This window comes from Rhyacophila brunnea, unplaced genomic scaffold (assembly GCF_057557595.1).
Source record: "Rhyacophila brunnea isolate RB1 unplaced genomic scaffold, BYU_Rbru_1.0 scaffold_2, whole genome shotgun sequence".
In the NCBI taxonomy this organism is placed as follows: Eukaryota; Metazoa; Arthropoda; class Insecta; order Trichoptera; family Rhyacophilidae; genus Rhyacophila; species Rhyacophila brunnea.
The window spans coordinates 28,532,867-28,555,004 of NW_028232859.1; the positions used below are offsets into that span (position 1 = coordinate 28,532,867).

At 33.0% G+C, this 22,138-nt stretch overlaps 1 protein-coding gene and 1 non-coding gene across 3 annotated transcripts in view; both read left to right on the top strand.

The window, feature by feature from the left end:
- The window catches only part of wry (delta and Notch-like EGF repeat containing weary), a 252,245-nt gene that overhangs the window by 21,066 nt on the left and 209,041 nt on the right, over positions 1–22,138 (top strand). The window lies entirely within an intron of this gene.
- TRNAQ-CUG (transfer RNA glutamine (anticodon CUG)) lies at positions 13,984–14,055 on the top strand. Its single transcript has one exon. It is a non-coding gene; the product is annotated as a tRNA-Gln (tRNA).

Below are 22,138 nucleotides of genomic sequence, written 5' to 3' on the forward strand. Positions count from 1 at the left end.
TATACTTTTATGGTCACTCTACTCATTAGTGGAACATTTCGACATTCTTGGGTTTTTATGGGATTGTGAGATTGCGAAAAGAATGTTTTAGGAAAAATTCCATTTGATTTTAGAAATACCGGGATTCCGTGATCGGAAATATTATGCCTGGGATTGCAATCTCTTTAGATAATTCAGGTTCAATGTAGGTATCCATTTAATTATTTTAATTCGCCGTTTGAATTAATAATCTGGGCGAATCATTGAAACGCATTATTTAATTTTGAATGTTAGTATGGAAGAATGGTTATTGGGTCCATAATAGTTTTTCATACTAATTGGTTTCATGTTTCATCATTATATTTTTTCTTATTTTGGATTGTTTTTTATCATTAAGGCATCTTGCGCACTGTCAACTGGTCTCCGGCAAAAACGTGCGTTGCGGGAGACTGGTCGACAGGGCATAAGTAGACTTCGACATTTCACCGATATTATTCGGTCAATGATCTTTTTCGGACGACTTGCAACATAAAATAATTCTAAAATATACTCGACTCAAGAATTAGAAGAAATTATCACAAATTTACATAATTGTTAAGTGACTAACGGAAAGTGTACTAATGCAGTCACTAAAATCATTAGGTAAACCATAATAACTTGAATATCAGTTAATATTAAAGTCCTTCATATAGTTTAAAATTAAACAAAGCTATTTATTATTATTAGAGTTATTTCAAGCATCAGACTGATAAAACGTGCCCATTTTCAGCACGAATTTCTGAGTATATTTTTTCAGGAATTTTACCATTTTCTGTCTAAAGCTACAGCAATAAATATTGCGACTCAATTGAACGTCAAACCTGTGTTATTATTTATCTGATATATCTGTTTAGAAAAGGTTGCTTTTATGGCTGTCAATATGTTGAACGGAACGCGTTGGTCAAAAGGCGCTGTCAGGGGCACACAGTCTGCGAGCATTTTTATTTTTTTCTCTCCTCTCTTTTTTGCGAAGAAAGCAAAAGGATCTCAGTAATTTATCGATGTGCGTTATTAGAAAACTTCCCCCCAGATAAGCATTCCAGTGGAGCAGAGGCCAGTCGCGCCATTTGTCTTTTTTCCCCGCTCTCTTTAATCTAATCCAGCGATTTTGAAACATTAATGCAATGTGAAAGAACTCAATTTTTACACAGTAATAAGAAATTTTATATATATAATGTTATATATATATATATATATATATACATACAATTGGAATTTGAGTTTGAATCAAAGACATCTGACTGATAAATTCCTAATTGATACACAAAATTCAGTTCTGAGTTTGATAAAGTAATTTGCATCAGTATTAATTAGTCACTCTCTGGCGTGGTGGTTTACGAATCCATCAGTGATAAAACGAGTGATGAAATGACCACGGCTCAATTAAAAATATATTATATTTCCGTCATTGTTACTGTCAACTGGGGTCACTCCACCCCCTGAATGAAAGTCTAGCCTTTCGATGCCATAGTTTTTTGGCAGTCCTGTGATAACTCTAGGGTAATATCCCCAATGAGGGTTACCATATTATCAAAAAAAACATATCGGAACATTATATAATATATTAGCAACATCAGTTTCGACTAGTGTTTCGATTGAAAATTATTGAAGTATATATCTATATCGAAAGAAATACCTATTAATAATTATGTAAGGATGTTTATATTTTAAGTAGTTTTTCATCATGTATAGTATACTTCTATGATATGGTTTATCTTACCACACTATCATGACTGTCTCACATTTTTCACTATATATATAACCATTCTATTTGCGTAATAGGTGACTTGGTCATTTTGTCTCTGAATCCCTGAATCTGAAAAGCAACTACAATTATTATAATAAACGTTTCTTCATTTTAATTAATATGTTATCTATGTAATTGGGGAATTACAGAATGTGTGTCGGGATTTGGGATAACTATTTCTAAATCAAGATATTCCTTCCAAAATCTGGACGTCTGGCAACCCCTGTACCGATATATTTGTCCAAAGGCTATCCTTACATCAAACGATGTCATACCAACCGTTTGCCATTTCATTCAATAAAACGTTAAAATATATTCATACTGGATCCTGTCCCGGTCGACGTACAAAGTCACGCTATGTTGCATTTTTAAATGATTCGGATCCAGAACATATTTGTAAAATTGTAGCTTTCCTTTACGCTGTTTCCACTTGTAAAAAAATAGGGGTTGAAGAATAGTCAATAGCCAAATCTCGTAAAAACCTGTTATCTATCTGATGCAAATATTGAAATTGAACACTACTGGATAACAATATTTTCTAATCCCATTGTCTACTTCGTATGCCATTTCAAATGACGCACACCCTATTTTTTTCGGAGGTAGCATTTAATTTAATTTCATCTCAAATATATTCATGATTTTATTATTTGAAAATAAACGAATAATAAATAATTCACTGTTTTTGTTGTGAAAATGATTTTAATTTAGATTTAAGTTTGGGTGTAGCTGGTACTCGTCTTTTGTCTCTCGGTATCTTCGAGTCGGATCACATTTCAGTTGAATCACAATTATGAAAGGGAATGGAACAACTTTCAAAGGGTCGTTTCGTCACTTGATTATGCCTTTCAGTGTATTTTTGATCATGAAAATTATTCTACCGTAAAGGCGTTGTTTTGTGAAAGGGAAATATTTAATAATACCTTCAAATCGATTATATCTTAGGGAGGTGTTATATTTATTATTAATATTATCGGCTTTGATCTAATTGTATATATACAGAATTAGTATTTTCGGCAACGATGTTTATTATATTGACGAATCGATGTGAGACGTTTAAACATTTGTAGAATTAAATATTTTATACAACTGATAAGTATGTAAATACAATCTTTGTTCATATAATTTATATATACTTAATATAAGTAGAGCTTATAATCAGGGGGTATACGGGTGAAAACTTATTTTAATACCATATTTTGTCTGGTATTAAAATAAACAAAATAATATAGGTATATATATATATATTGTATTGGTAAAAAAATCATTTAATTACAAGTAATTTCTGTTCTTATACTAGCAGACTTTATAGCTAGTTGACTGCTTAAAGATACAATATACCTACTAATGAATAACCAATAAAATACTATGTTAATTATTTTACTTGCTTAACTTTTTATGTCCCATGACTTCAAAGCACAGGTGAAAAACTTAGGGTAGGTATCGATTTGTATTATGTATTCTTTTTGAACTGCCTATCGCTTTTTATTTTTAATGCCCCCTACCTGCCCTTGCCTTCCAGCAATTCTTTAGGATTCACTTTTATAAGTTCTATAGATTAATAAAAGTATGATTTTAAGCATTTATTTTTTTATTCACTTCGTTGGTACTATTAATAATATTATACAAATGAAGATTACCGACCAATTGTATTATTAAAATTGGTAATCCTAAAAATGGTTTTTAATTTGTGTTCAAGAAAATTGTCTAGACTCGATACTCATAATTTGAAATTTTAGATAGTTTAGCTACTTGAATTCTGGAGTGCCTTAGAATTTCATTAATCCGTAGATACCTGGAACTTTAGCGATTGTTTAAAACTTTCCTGCGCCTGAAATTGCTTTGATTTAGAATTTAAATTAAGGATGGAATTCCTTAAATTTAAATGTGGCTTATTTAAAACAATTAAAACAACACGATTGATGTGAATGTTTTACTTTATAAAACATAAGAATACCATTTATAATAGAGGCTTTTTCAGTATTAAAACTTCAACATGGAATTACTTATTTCATAATATAGTATAGCAGTGGCAAAGAGTGGAGGTGTCTGTTAAAATTCATCAAAAATAGTGAATACTAAAGTTTGTCAGTCAAACGTATTTCTTTTCATTGAATCAAGACTACAATGTATAGATAGTGTTTGTTAGTTTTTAAAATTCAATAATTAAACTCTGCCTAATTCAAGTCATGGTAAATAATCGGCAAAAAATATTCGTTTATCTATTAAACTAATTAAACCACACACCATTTTAGATATTTTATACATAAAAGAATATTTTTATAGATTATGGTTTGGTATAGCCTTAATGAATTTAAAAAAAACTCGGCGCTCGAATGGCGCTGGTTAGTTTTTAAAAATCAATTAAACACTGGTCAACGGCTGGTCGGCCCCAAGTGGACAAAATGACGCCAGTAGATGTGTTCATAGCAAAAGTGTGGAAATGCCAAACTGCCAGCAAGTCCCATCTGCTGGCCTCCCCGCGGCGACCTCCGGGCAATGCAGCGTACGCTGTAGCTAACAGCAGGGGGCGAAGGGCGAGTGACCGGCGCCATAAAACTGGCCTTCTGTCTAAGAGAAGGAAACCCCCGACAGAAAAACCTGGTCGAGCCGACCTTCAGGGCCCTCGTGGCTCAGGCCTCGGGAGCGCTAAGCTAATCACCTTGCCTCCTTAAACGAAACAGATTAACAAAACACCAACACAGCAGCCTCGGATGACAACCGGCTCTGTAAAACGACGACCTTGCATGGAAATGGACAATGAAACAGGTAGAGTAATCCTCTCTAACAACTCGAGTATGCGCATTGGGACATATTATAATGTTCGCACCCTGCGTACTCCCGGAAAGGACCTGCACGCCACACGCATCATGCACACCTACGGTGTGGACATCCTAGGGCTGAGCGAAGTACGCTGGAAAGGAGCCGGGAGAAAGTTGATTGAGGGTTACTCTATTGTCTACTCAGGTCAGGAGCAATACCATCGCCAGGGAGTGGCAGTATTGATGTCAAAGAGAGCGGCCCGTTGCCTCGTGAAATGGGAACCAATCCGGACGCCTGGTAGCTCCTTGACCGTCTTTCAGTCCTACGCCCCCACTGAGGATGCCGACGCGCAGACGAAGGATGCTTTTTACGATTCTCTCCACGCGGCAGTCTCCGCCATTTCCCGAAGAGACTGTGTGATTGTAATGGGGGCAGTGACGCCAGTGACAAAATGCCGCCCCTAGGCAGCGCCAAAAAGCCGCCCCATTTTTTATACAGTATTTTTATCACCCTTTCATGACTCCAGTATCTAAGAAATGTGTTATATTGATACATTACTAATAAATATACACCAATAAAGCATACAAAATTAAATTTAGATATAAAAAGCGAATAAATATAATTAAGTTAGACACTTACCCAAATCATTAAAGTCGTATTTGGTTGATATTTCTGACACATTTGGTTTGTACCATTTAGCAATACACAGATTTGTTATTTCCACACCATTTTTACAAAGCTATTATTGTAGGTATGTACAACATGTAAACAAAATATTTTTAGCTATTTCTATAAGTATACCAAATCTCGATTTGCCACCCTTTGAGTAACTGCCGCCCCCAAGCGACGCTCAATCTGCCTACCCCCACGGGACGTCAGTGAATGAGGGACTATAATGCGAGAGTAGAAGCAGACCCGCTGCTTGGCCCCATGGTGATGGGACGACACGGCCTCGGTGACCCCAACGATAATGGTGAGCGGCTCGTAGAATTCGCCACTCTGAACGAGCTTCCAATCGGAGGCACTGTTTTTCCCCACAAATACATTCACAAATATAAGTGGACGTCTCCTGATGGACGCACGAGGACGCAGATTGACCACTTCTTGTATAGCTTGAAGCACCGAAAGGAACTTCTCGACGTGCGTACTTATAGAGGTGCCGATATCCATAACGATCATGAGTTGCTTATTGGAAACATCCGAGTAAAACTCAGTCGCCAGGCGAGGCCTCCAAAGCGCGAACGAATTGACGTTGAGAAGCTCCGACGCCGAAAAATTCGGATCGACTTCAAAACTGATGTACGAGATAGTGTAGATCGTATCTACAAGCGGCACAAATCTGAATCCGACCTCATTGAGGCGGATTGGAGCCTCACAAAGAGTGCGATTGTGTCGTCGGCTCGTACCGTCCTTGGTACCAGAAGGAGTGGGCAGCCAAAGTGGATGTCTGAGGAAACGTGGGTTGAAATTGGTGAACGAGCCAGGCTGAAAGCCCTGAGAGACGAGGAGACAGACCCCGACCGAATTGAGGACCGCCGGACTGACTACCAGACCCAAGACAGGGTAGTCAAACGATCCGTGCGGTTGGACAAGCGCAATTTTATGAACCGGCAAATTGAAGCGGCAGAGGAGGCAGCAAGCAGAAATGACACCAGGAAACTCTTCCGAATCACCCGTGAAGTCTGCGGCAGGCGACCACCGACTCCCGTAGCCATTCGTGGTCCCAGTGGAGCAATAGAGTCTGACGCAGAATGCGTCAAGAAGATTTGGAAGAATCATTTCTGCGGAGTGCTGAACCGCCCACCTCCTTTGGATCCCTTTGACATATCTGCGGAAGCTTTACTTTTAGACATTCCCCGAGCGACCGACATTTCCGATTGCCCGCCCACGCACACCGAGATAAAATCGGCTGTGAAAAGGCTCAAGAACGGAAAGGCACCATATGCTCCAGTTAAGGGGCGGATATGGACAAAGAAGAAGAAGAAAACAAACCATAATAGTTTAGATATTATGCATGCTATGGGCGATCCGAAAAAATAGTGCACACTTTTCCAGTCATATTTATTTTGTTTTCGTTGCATTAAGAATACATATTACGGATGGTGTTGGTTAGCTTTTTTTAAATTCATTAAGCCCTGCCTAAACCAAACCATAATTGATAAAAAAATAATCGTTTAAATGTAAAATATCTAAAATGATGTATGGTTAAATGGGATAATTTTAAATATTTTTTAGATGAACGAATATTTTTTACTAATATCTACTGCCTATGGCTTGGATTTGGCAAGGTTGGATTGAGTTTTAAAAATTAACAAATATTATCTACGTATTAGTCTTAGTTCAATGAAAACAAATACGTTTGACTGACAAAGTTTAGTGTGCACTATTTATTTCGAATCTGAACAGCCTACCTCCACCCTTCGCCACTGCAGTGGAGGCCCCATTTTTATGACGAATCAATTGCGCCATCTGCATCAAAGAAAAGCGTCACTGGTACTTTGGACGTATAACAACTCTGGGTATAAAATTCGTTAAAAATTTTAATTTGTTGTTAAAAACGGGAAAAAGAATTACCTTCACATAATGCCATAACGGTGAAAAATTAAAATTAATTAGCTAAGTCACCACCTACGGAGATTGAAATTGTGTCATGTTGTTTTTCATTACATTTTTTTCTTATTTAACAGTTATTTTTAATTCTCACCTATTAGTAAAGGTATTATTATACAGTCACTGCCAGAAAATAATATTGTAATATGCAGCCTTTTAAAGTTTTCCGGGATTAAACTAACTTTTTTTTTTACTTATTTGAAACTTTTTTGAAGCAACGACGCATAATGTACCAATTATTATTCCATCAAAAACTTTTAAGCCAACTCTGCAAAAAATACTTATTTTACAAAAAAAAAACGGAAAAAAAAACATTTAAAGATTTGAAGCGAAGATTAGACGAGGCGAGCTCTTTATCTTTTTTGTTAGGTATAATTATTTTCCGCGAGTTTTTGTACTTGTCAAAAAGATTTTCGCAGCAAGATCCGAGAAAACAACTTTGCCAAGAGTTAATTACTTACGTGTCTTGTCACCAATCTAAGTTTCTGTTTGTAAGTGTTCCTTTATCGTGCCCTTTCTTGACAGCAATTTCGACAATTTGTCATACCGGGGGATGTTTCCGTAATTTTCTCTCGAGACAAAATTTTGCCTTCTGCGACTCTGTAATCTGTTGAAAAAATCGAGCATAACTTTATTACATTAATATACATACAAATAACGTACTTATTTGTTAAAAAACAGTATGGACCAAAGATATTTTTCAATAAAGATGGATGTGAACACGGAACAAAAAAGGGACTTTACAAATTATCAATTTTTTTATGATTTCACTGAAGCTTCGACTGCGACTCGCTGTCATATCGCCTCTTCGCATCTAGAAGAGGATCCGCTGATCAGGCCCTCACTCCAATTCTATTAAAGAAGTTTACAATTTGGCATCTTTCAATCTGTCGACATTCTCAAAGATATCCGCAATTCGCAGCTCTAGTCTGTGTCGTTCATATTTAGGGTATTGAAATGCTATATGTACAATGTCTTCCAAAACATCACATTCATCGCAGAGCTGTGAATTGCTTCTTTACATGAGAACATCAAATCTTTTACCCATAGTGTGTGCTGTTCTTAGCCTCAGTATCAGCTCAAGCTCATTCTCAAACCAGGGCATCAAGCGCGGGGATGGTAGAATGGACTTATTCCATTTACCAATTTTTGTCATACATATTAAAAATGGCACTTCCGTCAAAAAAAGTTTGCTTCAGTGATTGTAAAAGGGATACCACATGAGCGAATTTTTCAAAATTTTTACTCATTTTTGTATATATTTTGTTTGTTAATCATTACGTAGGAAATCCATTTAAAAATAAGCCATGCAGTACATATTTATTTGAATTATAATATAAACCTTGGACAAATTATTGGCGCTAGGACAAACGACATTTGGCAATCCAACCACTTCTTATCCCTGATTAGATATGAATTTTTGGTGATTTGAATACAGATTTATGCAATAATAATTCTTTTATTTAATAATGTCGATTTATAATGTCTTATCAATCTAATAAATGAACGCTACGTTGATATTATTTGACGGTAGTTTGACGAAATTGGAAATTCAAAAATAAAAGGCAAGTGAAAAAAGATATACCTATGTTACCTTCACGTTAGGAAAAATGCTTTAACTTCTGGGTATACCGAAGAAGTATTATTTATTGACATTGTAAATCGATTAAGTTTATTTATTTTTATGTTAGAAAATAACAGTTATTCAGTGGCATGTAAATAAAAAAAGTGCCTCTTCAATCACGGCACCTCTAGTTCATCTTACCCACTGGTCAACCCTGTAAATATTAGGATATATAATAATTTACGATGAAAGGGAATATTATGTACTATTATATTATTGTATATATTATGCATGGATATACATACGTTCAAAATGGCTCAGCTGACTCACTGACGATATATCAAACAGCAGAGTTTATTTAGGGGCTTGTGTGTAAAAGTTTTATGGTCGCTATCGAGATACTCCATCTGTAAATTCATCTCATAATACGGCCTTCATTTATGGCTTCGTCCATACGACTGAGAGTTAAGTAATTTATAATACCTGTATTCTGCGACCCGTGCGTAAGCCCGCTGCTTAAGTGAAAATGTTGGCTCCGTTACGACTGCGTTACCGCCCCCTTAAACATAAAAAATCTTATTTTAGGTTGTCCGCATTATACAACTGAAGGAAAACTGAGTGCCTTGAGTGAGTCGTAAATTGCTGGAGGGCGTTTATCATGACGGCGTAAGCTTTTTTCTTACTTGCCTGACCCGACCATTTAAATCCGGATCTGTCACCCGAATGCTACTTAAAACGTTAATATAATTTAACAAACGATTAGTTTTGTCTTATGTATGTAGTCACTTTCACCATTAGCTTTATAACACTACTTTTATCATTATATATACCTATATGTCACTGTTATAATAACATGGGGTCCATAAATGCTACAGACGAGGAGCATCCCCGGAAATAGCAATATGTAATAATAATTCTGTAGGTTTGTTGGCAATAATTAATTGTAGCTTCTATATCAGTGTTATCATATTCTGTGCTTCTGGTTCGGACCCCCCGTAGGAACGAAAAAATATATTATTTAGGTGAATGGAAAAATATTACGTATTCTTCTTCTTTGGATGATTTGGCTGTTGAACAGCCTTCTCAACGTTGCATCCAATATTCCGATGCGGCATCACTAAAATACAAGATGGCGCAAATAACACAAACGGACACTAACAGTCCTAATACTAATTATGACCGTTAAGCCATGCGCATTCGATAGTCACTTGTGGATGGGATAGCTCGCATTAACTTGTAGGTGAACATTATTTGTTATACCTACCTGCAGGCCAGATGTTTATCGCTATCCTCCAAGTACTGAGTGTCTGGGTATGCTGTATGTATATAATGTACTTGAATATTCTGCGACTGAAGCGACGAAAACCTGTAAGTACATAGTAGGCGGATGTGGAAGTATTTTATACTTGGTAGATTTTGTTCACCTCTTCCCGCTACCTTGAAAATCAATAAAAATATATTATGAATATTTTTTCAAAATATTTCCACTCCAAAATATTTTTCTGTGTGTGCGCCTGAGAACTGCATAATTATTATATTCGTATATATTCGACACAGTAAGTGATATATTCGATAAAAAATATGCTAAATGCATTTTAATTATACTTCATGTCATTTTTGGATGCATAAAAAAATCGTTCATATTCACGTATGATATTTTGGTAAATAATAAAATAATATGTAGGTATATTTGAGTCAGTGTATTGGGAAAGTAGGCTTTGGAGCTTTTGGAGCTTTTTAATTTAGAGCTAAACATTGTTAATAATTCAGTCTGTTAAATTTTGCCAAAATATAAATATATATAAGACGATGGACTGAAAGATAATATAATATTACCATTTTACCCCAGACGTAGCGTATTATGGGCATCCAACAAATTGAGATTATATTAGCAGACTCATTTACGATGAGCTTTTTAGTGGAACCTTGGAATTATACGAGGAAAGTTTGTAAAACAAATTACTTGTAATAAAATAAAGAAAAATTTAACGTGGCTTATTTTTATTGTATCAACATAACATTTAAGTACCTACTACATATCTTGGAAGTTTAACCTTTGTTAGGTTTCGGGCTGTTATTGATCAATGTTATAAATATACACTTATACCTATATGCCATATAGTATGTCAACTTGAATTAAAACAATTATTTTAAATATACATACAATGTTTGTTTCTAAACAGACTGGCAGACGTAAATTGAAAATGTTTGTCATTAATTAATACCCCCAGTTCAGTGTTTCGCAATTTGCGGCTCGTAAACTGCATCGGCACTTTGGGTACGAGCGTGCAGTTATTAAGAAATATTATATTAATAAATAAACCTAGTATATTTTCGATTATTTAAGAATAAGAAAGAATAAATTGATTTAATTTTAATTACAATATAAAAATCATGTTTTCGTTATAGTTATGGAAGTGAATGGTAATGAGAGCTTTTTTAGGTAAGGTGTGCTAAAATGTATGGGTCTGGAAAAAAATCGTTATGCTACTCATTTTTGGCAAATGTTTGCAGACCCGATCTAGACTAATGTGTGTTAACCAGGTTTCCCAAAAATTTACACATTAGAGGTTTATTATTCAGAAGTTTCCCTTATAGCTTATACATACATAAATATAGGAATCACTGGGTTAAAATATGACCAAACACACATTACATAATAACAACATATGAATTTGATGCCGCCTCGGGATTTGAACACTCGTGGTGATCTACGGTTTTTGAAGCGAGCGTTTAATTATTATTCAAAAGTTAATCGAATAAAATGTTTATTAGTATTCGATTTCACCAACTAAAAGTTAACGTTCCAACTCTTATTAAATATTCCGGTAGTGTCGTTCCGTTACATGTTACAGCAGTTAATATTAGTGTTTAAACATTGTAGAGCAACTTTTACGACTTAGCCAATCAATACTTATAGAATCCAATGAAGTACAATGGAAATATTGAATGTGCCTACTTAAGAAGTTTGCAAAGTGGTGGTAGCGCGTGTAAGTAAACCCGGCAAGTTAAACAAAGCGAAAGTTATCGAACACCAATTTCATAACTGTATTTGTCTTGAGTTAAAATTTATTGGTATTAAGTTTTGTGAAAAGCACATTTGCTTGTAAGTTATAATTCTTCCCATTCTCCTTAATTTAGACAATGTGCGTAAAGCCTTATGTTAAGTTCGTAAATACACATTCAAGTAGCTGGAGTTCAAAATTTAATCAATGATATATTTTAATTTCAATTATCTTCACGCTACCAACATAAATGTACGTATTTCTCACATTATTGATTAACAAATACTGATTACATTTTTTTTAATTAATGTGTAATGCAGCAAGTCCCATTTTTTGTTCAGCAGAACTCTCAAAACATTACTTGGATGACACTCATACGAAAGTCCATTGCGAAAAAATTGTAGGTAATCTTCATGGAATAAACAATCAAAAGTTACATATTCGTTTTCCTTCATTAATCTAACTCATTCTTAGAATGTCTGCACGCCACGGTGTCACTGCCGGTAGGGTTAGTAAACAATAATTAGCAAGTACCCTCCCTACCTATTTAAGCATTAAAAATATGTTATAATAATTGTTAATACAACTGAATTCATTAATTTTTGTTCCTTCATAATAATAATTATAATCATAATGTAGGTATTATAATATGTTAGAAAAATTCTCATCCCAAGTAAAATACGTTCTAGTTCAATATGTATTATATCCGAATCTAACCTAAATAAGCTCAACTTTCCAAATATAGACTCCATTGGTTAAATTTGATATATGTGAAGCATTACTTTTAGCCTATTACTCTAGCCTACTTAAGGGTTTCAAGATATACCACGGAGCCCCAGGGTTCTGCGGAAATCGGTTGAGAATCACTTTTAATGTAGGTAGACTTCTGCTTTCAGTAGGTACCTACATACATATAATGGTATTATATGCATTTATTAGAATTATTTAAAAAAAAATCCCATTATTATTTGTAACTAAAGTAATAATACAATTGACATTAATTACAAAATTAACGTAGGTACTTAGTTTGTAAATTTGCCCTTGTTGCAATGCAGGTAGAGTTCACTTTTCTGCCACTTTCATACGTATTCTTCTATATTGTGGAAGAATAAGAATATTATGGAATGATTCTGGCAGACTTAAACTTCACGGTAGACTAAATTTTTAAAGTAGGTACTTAGTCATTTTATTTTTCACACTCTTCCTTGCAAAATTAAAATTAGAAAAAAGAGTATTATGACATTACAGAGATTGTCCAATGCGCCATTATACAGAATATAAAAATGATTTAATTACAAATTAATAACAACCAACATAACGATAAACCAGAAGAGAAAGTATGTTGTTATGTAAATAAGTAAAATGATAACAACAATTACAAATTTAACCTATTTAACCAGAGGGTGGAGCGGACTATTTTTGAGTTCCTCCGTCCGGTCCGAAAGCTAATACTTTCTCCAGCTCCGCTCCAGGGTCTGCTCCGCTTCGGGTCAAAATATATTATATGTATACAAATTTAATGTTTAAAAAAAAGTAGTTTTAATATAAAGTTAATTATTCGCCGCGACAGGGTGAAGCTGTATGAATGTATGAAGCTCGCATAGTTTACGAGTGATATTGGTGGGAACATGACAATTTATATTATAAGTACTAAAATAACGTATTGATAATCATAAAAAGGAGATTATTCATAAATTTAATATTCGGTTATTTTAAAGCCTCCAGCATTAATAAAGTAAAGATATATTTATTAATAATATGCCTTTTAAATCCAACACACATTAAAACTTGAAACGATGAAACCGAAACCCGGTTCGTTCAAACTTAGAACCCATTTGCATCAAGTTGCCCTCAGTACGGTCTTCTTGTACATATCAGTGACATCTATCGGTGGTAAAATGAAGAGGAAGCGATGAAAACGGTTGCTCGAATCTATTTATGTATAGTTTGGAAATATGTAATACAATGTTTTTTCAAACGTATGTTTGTGTTATTTGTTTAGACAAACATGATACTATTAATATGTCATAACGTCGGTATGTAGGTTTTCCGTTTGATTATAAGTAGGTACCTACCTAATTCGATTTTGGAAATACCTACCAAACATTTACAATGTGTGTCATATCGCATGTCTGTAAAATTTATTATTATAATATTTTATGGTAGGTAGAAAGATATTATAATGTATGTAATCTAAATTAATAATATTATTTTAATCATTTTGCATTATATAATCTACACGGCGAATCTGTGTTCTAATAATATCAAGTTCTCTCACCGGTCCCATGGTGTAATGGTTAGCACTTTGGACTCTGAATCCAGCGATCCGAGTTCAAGTCTCGGTGGGACCTACTTTTTTTTTGTAAGTTACTAAGTATAATAAGAGTACAACCATAATTTATTTATATTGTGATATTGTTACTACATGATAATATTTTATATTGTGACATTCAATTGGTACCTACATAAGACCTACTAAATTTACAAATTAATGTTTACACTGTTTATTTGAACAGGTCGACATTTTTATTGAAATGACATAATAATATACACATAGGTACGTCTTGCCAGGATCAGATTGTCAACAAATCGTGCGAAAAAATAATAGTTATCTATAATATTATGATAATAATATGTGTTTATACTAAATGTAGTACTTAGGTAAAGTAGAAACCGCTTTTTATATGTAGGTAATACCTACATATTATTTTTGTAAGTACCTATAATAATAATTATTATGTTTTGATACCTAAAAGATTGTCAGTAAGTTTTATATCAAAATAAGTAAATTATCTGGTGCAGTTTAGTGGCATTGATATAAGTACCACAAAAAATATATGTAGGAAAAACTTATTTTTTTAAATGATATTTATTTTTGACAGATAAACAAACAAACACGCACGTGGAATGTTGGGGGATTGACAGACAGTTACAGACTATCTCTGTCGAGCTTATTGTACACTGTATTTTATTAAATTTCGTATATAGACAGCAATATAGTTTAAATAATAATATATATTTTTTTATATTCATAAAAGTAAGTAGGTAATAGGTATTTGAAATTTAAAACGACTCATCAACTTTATTTATGCATGCGTTTCTATATTCGTGATTTAACTTACTGTTTCTAGGGTTTGCAACACCAACATCCCGGGATCCTGCTCGATTTTTCGATTCCGATATCCCGGCGGGATTAGCTCGTGTATGATTTTTTTTAAATCTGAAATAACCTATTTTGATTAATATATGATAGAATTTATAATATTGTATTGTGAGTGTCTTGTAGTTTTTTTTTAGTAAATCAACATTATAGATTTTATTTAACTTTATATACCTTTATATTCTTATTATTTTGGTAAGTACATGAAAATTACTAACAAAACATTGTTTTTCTTTATTGAAAGAAAACGTTATTCCATTTTATCATAATAATAGGCTTGGGTTATTGATAGTAAACATACGTAGGAGTTTTCTGGAGTTAGAATAATATATTATGTTACATACTGGGAAATCATAATAGAAATAGGTATAAAATGTTTCATGTTTCATTAGAAACTTCATAAGCATTATTAATAGGACAAAATTTCATATTTCCCGGGATCCTAGAATCGGGATTTAGGATACTAATCCCAAAATCCTGGGTTTAAAAATTCTGTGAAAGATTGCTATTCTTAGCAATAACAATATAATACATATACTTAATCATAATGCTCATAATAAGAGAATATTGTAATTATTAATTAAATTTAATAAAACGCAATTTGTTTGTACTTATTAAACTTTTAATAAATAAATCTGGACCGGTTTCGTCCGCCTCAGAGGCAACTGAATTTCAACTGAATAATCTTTATAAAACAGGCATTTATTAAAACAAATTCAAAAGACACAAATAACCTATCAATAGATTGAATATATTGCCAATAACAAATAAATTAAAATTAATGAAATTGGATATTAATATTTCATACTACATCATTAAGGACAACTAGACCAATCCTCAAAGTCCTAAAAAAAGGATTTTTTTAAAATAATACAATGCATTTCCACCGTGAATTGACAGTTAACACAATAAAAGAATATTGTAGTACGGTCTTACTAAATAATATCACGCATAGTAAATACCTAGGTAGGTACCTACCTACCACAATTCCAGAACCATCTTATATTATTGCCTAAATATCAAATAATTTATGTTTTAAAAGGTAACTACGTCCGTTGTATTTTTGATGGATGAAGGAATTTAGAAGTTTGCGGTCATTTTCCTTTGATTACTCTGGGAAATTGGACAGTAGTAAATGTGACACACGAAGAATTAACGTAAGCGAATTTATTCTTTCCACGTTATATGGCCGCTGTCACGTACAATGTTTAGTTACATTCTGAACCACCGGAGAGATCTTAGCTTACCTTGCGAAGAGTTGTGGTTTGTATACTTACTAAGTTGTGAGTAGTATAAACCAGAGGCTCTCAAATGAGCCAAAACGTAAATATTATGGAATCATAGATTTAGCTATAGATGGCCTTATTGACCTTTTGAAGTATAACACTAGTTGGAGATGCCGCGATGTTTTGAATTTAGTTGAATTTGTAATCCTGAACAATTAATAATAATAATATGTAGGTACGTCGGCGCAGTGAAAGATGACGGTTACAAATTTAATGATTGTTTAATAGCGGCCTGTTTTGACGTTTCATGTTCGAATTGATCAATTTGTGTACTATGTAGTAGTTATTAAAAAAATATTAGCCATTCATCATTCACTGAATTCACGTTTTAGGATTAATTTAATTGGATACTTTATGAAATTGACTATCTTTGGAATGGTGAAATCTAAAAGTGTGTTGAGATACTCACAGAATCAAGTTTGTTACAGACGAATATGCAATGCGAAACGACTTGCAGCTACATTAATAAATTTTCAGCCTCACTTTCATTATTATATGTATGCTCCATTTATATAGGTTTCCTCTTCATACCTTACTATGGTTCATTTTTTGTAAAAGCTTTTATAAATAAATCGATTGGTACCTACTAAGGTTTTATTTAGATACCTAGATAATAATTATTTAACACAGATGTCAGTAATGTACATATAGGTCTCAAGATTAAGTAGGTAGGTATCTGATTACACGAATTGTGTCGTATTAATTATTATACAACCATTTCTTTTCGGGTTAATTCGAACTAATTAGATATAGATTTTATCAGCAAATACTATAAGAGAAAATGGTGCCTACTGCCTTTAATTTTTCGTCGCTCAAATTACTTTACATTAATAGGTATATTTCATGGTTTAGAGTTTAGTCTGACTATCAATTCAGGATAACACATATTAATTAATTAAAGTAAGTAGTTACTTTAACAATTATTCTAACGACCGACTAGCTAGAAAGTGGAGCTATAGTCTTATAACCATTTTGTGGGAACTGATGCGAACTGTTTCAGTGCGAACATTGGATATTCATATCGAAGGAATAGTTCATATAACTTTTTATGGGAACAATGATCCAACAAAACGTTAAATGACCTCTGTTATAAAAATATTGGATAGATGAAAGTAACATTTTAAGAGATAAACCCGCATTGACAAACAAGCAAACCATGATTATTCAGATGAACAATCATGGGGCATGGAAAAAGAACATAATGAAATATATGACGGCAACAACAGCAGGCTGCCATATTACAAAATGATGTAGGTATTCACTATTTAGGCTTTAGTATTGTTGTTATCGTATTAGATTTTTGAGTTGTCACCGTGTTTTTTCCTAGTAAATTTTTAAGATAATTAATACAATATATAATATAAATTCAAGAGATAATGATCTGTTAAAATTTACTGTTAGGTGTATGCATGCGAGTGAATTGAGCGGCGTAACAGTATAGGCAGGAAGAATACACGGTGACAGCCCAAACATCTAATACGATGTAATATATTCACTATTTCATAATATTATTTTTTCTATATTATTTATTCAATCAACCATGCTAAAAACATTCTGTTATCGTGTTGAAATAAAAAAAAAAGTATTATACACTCCCTTATAGTTTGTATTTCGAGCTGTTTCAGATCAACGTGGCAAATGGGATGTCTTTGTATTATTAGATTACTTTACATTTTAATTAATGTCTGTCAATAGTATTATAATATAAAAGTAAAATAAATCATTAAAATGTATGGATATTACAGTTAAAAATGCTTCTGTATCTGTCCGTCCAACCAGAATCAAAATCACTTGACAGTGTTTTGAAGTTATACAAATAAAAATGTTGCATTTCTCTTTCTTCAAAAATATTTCAAAAGTGCTTGAAAATTGGGTAATTCATTCATGTATTTTATGAACCGTTACTTGAAAAACACTGAAATGTAGTCTGAAGAGGTAAATAGGGAAGTCATAAAAAATTTACGACACAACGGAGCGAGACAGAGATGCAGTCAATAAGGAAGAGTAAAGGAGTGCGAATGATTTTATTCCCTCGTAGAGGTCACGTTGCGGCTTCTAGAATATGCATCCTTACCGTCCACTTCGTCCCCATTTCCTTTTTACGAATTTTCGCGAAGCGTTGTCTCCCATGAAAGTTACAATGTCAGTGTTTTTCGCTTTTGCATCTTTTCTCCCAGCCATGAATATATTATTTAGAAAATGTTGGATACAATATCAGATTATTGTAGGCTAAATATTGCCCAAAATAAGTGCGTAGTAAATTGAATATAATATTTTCTTCTTGATCCATGTCCGCCTCTTAGTTGGAGCATATGGAAAACTGGCGGTACCTTCGAGAATCTATGCGGCACGCATGTTTTCTTGCAAGGATATACCAGCATCCCGTAGCTGCATCGTATACACCTTGTGGATGATATTAATTTAACGGTATTCCGGGGGACTTGAAGAACAGGCAGGCAGGATAGGTAGAAATTATAGTAATTCTGATTGTTCAATACATTTTGTAGTATGGGCTACTACAAGTTTCGACCATGTTGCACATTCGTTAATACAGCCATCTTAGAAAAATGGCACACGATACCTTTTTCAAAATATATATTCACCAGTAATAAAGTTACAAAGATAAAAATAGTTATTACCAATTTTGTAGAAAACATAATTTGACAAGGTTTGTCCGATATACGTATTTACGTATGAAATAGGTAGCGAGCTTCAGCGCTGTGAAGTGGAAAAAAATATAAAAATGTTGTACATAAATTTTGTTGTAATTATTATTTATTAATTAATAATTAAACTATAACATACCTACTAGATGTGTAGTACATATTTCACATAATCTTTCATTATTATTATCCTACAGCTTTGCCCGTTTTTGCGAGCGATTGTGTGCCTTATTCGTCACGTCCGATGGGTTCAAACGCCAAACACACTAATTGAACGTTCGAAATTCAAATAGGTCATATAGAGTATGAAAGGAAGGGTTTTCCGAATTTAAGTTATCTTGCGATATAATATTGATGTTTCTCTAAAGCTTTCCGGCACATACGTCACATTATTGACAATATGGGAATTTATTTTTTCACAATGTTTGCAACACTCGAACCGACTAAACAAAAATGGCCGCTTTAAATTTAAAATGCGTTTTAACCGATATATACAATCAATTTTCACAAACTAATCATAATAAGATTGATCGATAAACATATTAGAAGTGATTTATTTAAATTTTTATAAATTAAGTTCGCTGTTTATGTTAAGTTTCTACACCTCTGACGGAAATCAAGTCTTTTGACACTATAAATTTATTACGCTATGTATACTAACATACGGTATTTCAATTGACTGACCACATATTTACTTATGAGATGCATTCGAGTGACTGTAAGTTGAAGTGAGCACAATTTTATATAACTTAACACAGTCACAAAAAAATCACTTTTAAAAACAAGGTAACATAAGTCATTATTTGTTGTTTATGTAAAAAACGACAGGTGATATTATTTACGTCTCCTAATGATTTAAAAATGCACAGCACTATATAATAACTCACATTTATAACAAGCACCCATAGATAACTATAAATATTCAAATAAACAATAACATTTATACGAATTCCGATTAAAACTGATCATTTCATTGAAACGCGGGCGTACGACATATCGGCGTTTTACGACACCAAGGAAAATTTTAAAATATGATGTCACTTTTTTTTTTTTTTTTGTAAGGCTGTTGAATCAATTTTTATTTTGAACCAATGAAACTTATATACATTTAATTAGCTCATTATAACCCAAAAATATTTAAAAGGTATCAACCAGTGTTGCCAACTAACATTTTCAAAGTTCAGTAGATTTTTTGATTTTTTCTTCAAAATACCATTGATTGACAAAAATGTATGAAATTCAACGATTGTGTTTGGTGAAAGCGTGCATATTGACATAATCTCACAAGTGTTAAAAAATCATGTAAAAAGTGACTTTTGTTCATCACAAATATCATTATTTCTTCTTTTCCTGACAACAATTTCAGTAGATCTAATGAAATTCCAGTAGACATGGCAACACTGACTATGCGATCAACCCAGTGTTGCCAAGTCAAAATTTAAAAATTCAGTAGATAGACATGGCAACACTGACTATGCGATCAACCCAGCAGTGTTGCCATGTCTACTAAAATTTGCCAATATACTGAATTTTTGATTTTTTTTCGAAATTCAAGAAATCTACTGATATTTGTGTTTCTCCATAATTGTAAATTAACTGATGATTCTTTCAATAATAAACTTGAAATGATTTACGCATGACCTTTTTTGATGTTATACACTTCTAAATTGACATAAAAAGCATTGTAACTCTACCCAAGAGCGCCATTTTACCCATTAATATCATCATTGTTTACAGTAAATTAATATTATTAGTTATTGTTATTCTTATTAGTTTATATCATATCTAATAAACCACATTTTTCAAAATCTTCTGAAATTTAAAAATTCAGTAGATATACATGGCAACACTGACTATGCGATCAACCAGTGTTGCAAAGTCAAAATTAAAAAAAAAATCAGTAGATAGACATGGCAACACTGACTATGCGATCAACCCAGTGTTGCCAAGCCAAAATTTAAAAAAATCAGTAGATAGACATGGCAACACTGACTATGCGATCAACCAGTGTTGCAAAGTCAAAATTAAAAAAAAAATCAGTAGATAGACATGGCAACACTGACTATGCGATCAACCCAGTGTTGCCAAGCCAAAATTTAAAAAATCAGTAGATAGACATGGCGACACTGACTATGCGATCAACCCAGTGTTGCCAAGTCAATTTAAAATTTCAGTAGATTTTGACAAAAAATTCAGTAGATTTCATAAAATATCAGTAGATTTTGAAAAATGTGGTTTATTAGATATGATTTAAAACTAATAAGAATAACAATAACTAATAATATTAATTTACTGTAAGCAATGATGATATTAATGGGTAAAATGGCGCTCTTGGGTAGAGTTACAATGCTTTTTATGTCAATTTAGAAGTGTATAACATCAAAAAACGTCATGCGTAAATCATTTCAAGTTTATTATTGAAAGAATCATCAGTTAATTTACAATTATGGAGAAACACAAATATCAGTAGATTTCTTGAATTTCATTTATTATATTATCTATAATTATCATTATTAATACATTACATACATTACTATAATTATAATTATCATTATTAATAATATATTATCTATATACTATTAATTATATTTATCTACATATTCATATCATCATCATCATCAACTAGGATCAATCCACTGCTGGATGAAGGGTTCCACAACCTGATTCTACTACTAGCAGTTAAACGAATTTGTGATACTATACCTATTTATATCATCCTTATCAACATCGACCTGAACCAATCCACTGCTGGATTAAGGCCTCCCTAGCCTGATTCTATACTTTTCTGCATTTTAATTGCTGTATTTATCAAAATCGGTGATATTATATTTATCTACATATTTATATTGTCATTATCATCATCGACCTGAACCAATCCACTGCTGGATAAAGCCCTCCCTAGCCTGATTCTACTCCTTTCTGTCTTTTGAATTGCTGTATTTATCAAAATCGGTGAAATTATATTTATCTACATATTCATATCGTTATCATCATCATCGTCATCATCATCAACTAGGATCAATCCACTGCTGGATGAAGGGTTCCCTAGCCTGATTCTATTCCTTTCTGTCATTTGAATTGCTGTATTTATCAAAATCGGTGATATTATATTTATCTACATATTAATATCGTCATCGTCACCATCGACCTGATCTAATCCACTGCTGGATGAAGGGTTCTCTAGCCTGATTCTATTCCTTTCTGTCATTTGAATTGCTGTATTTATCAAAATTGGTGATATTATATTTATCTACATACTCATATCGTTATCATCATCATCATCAACTAGGATCAATCCACTGCTGGATGAAGGATTCCGCAACCT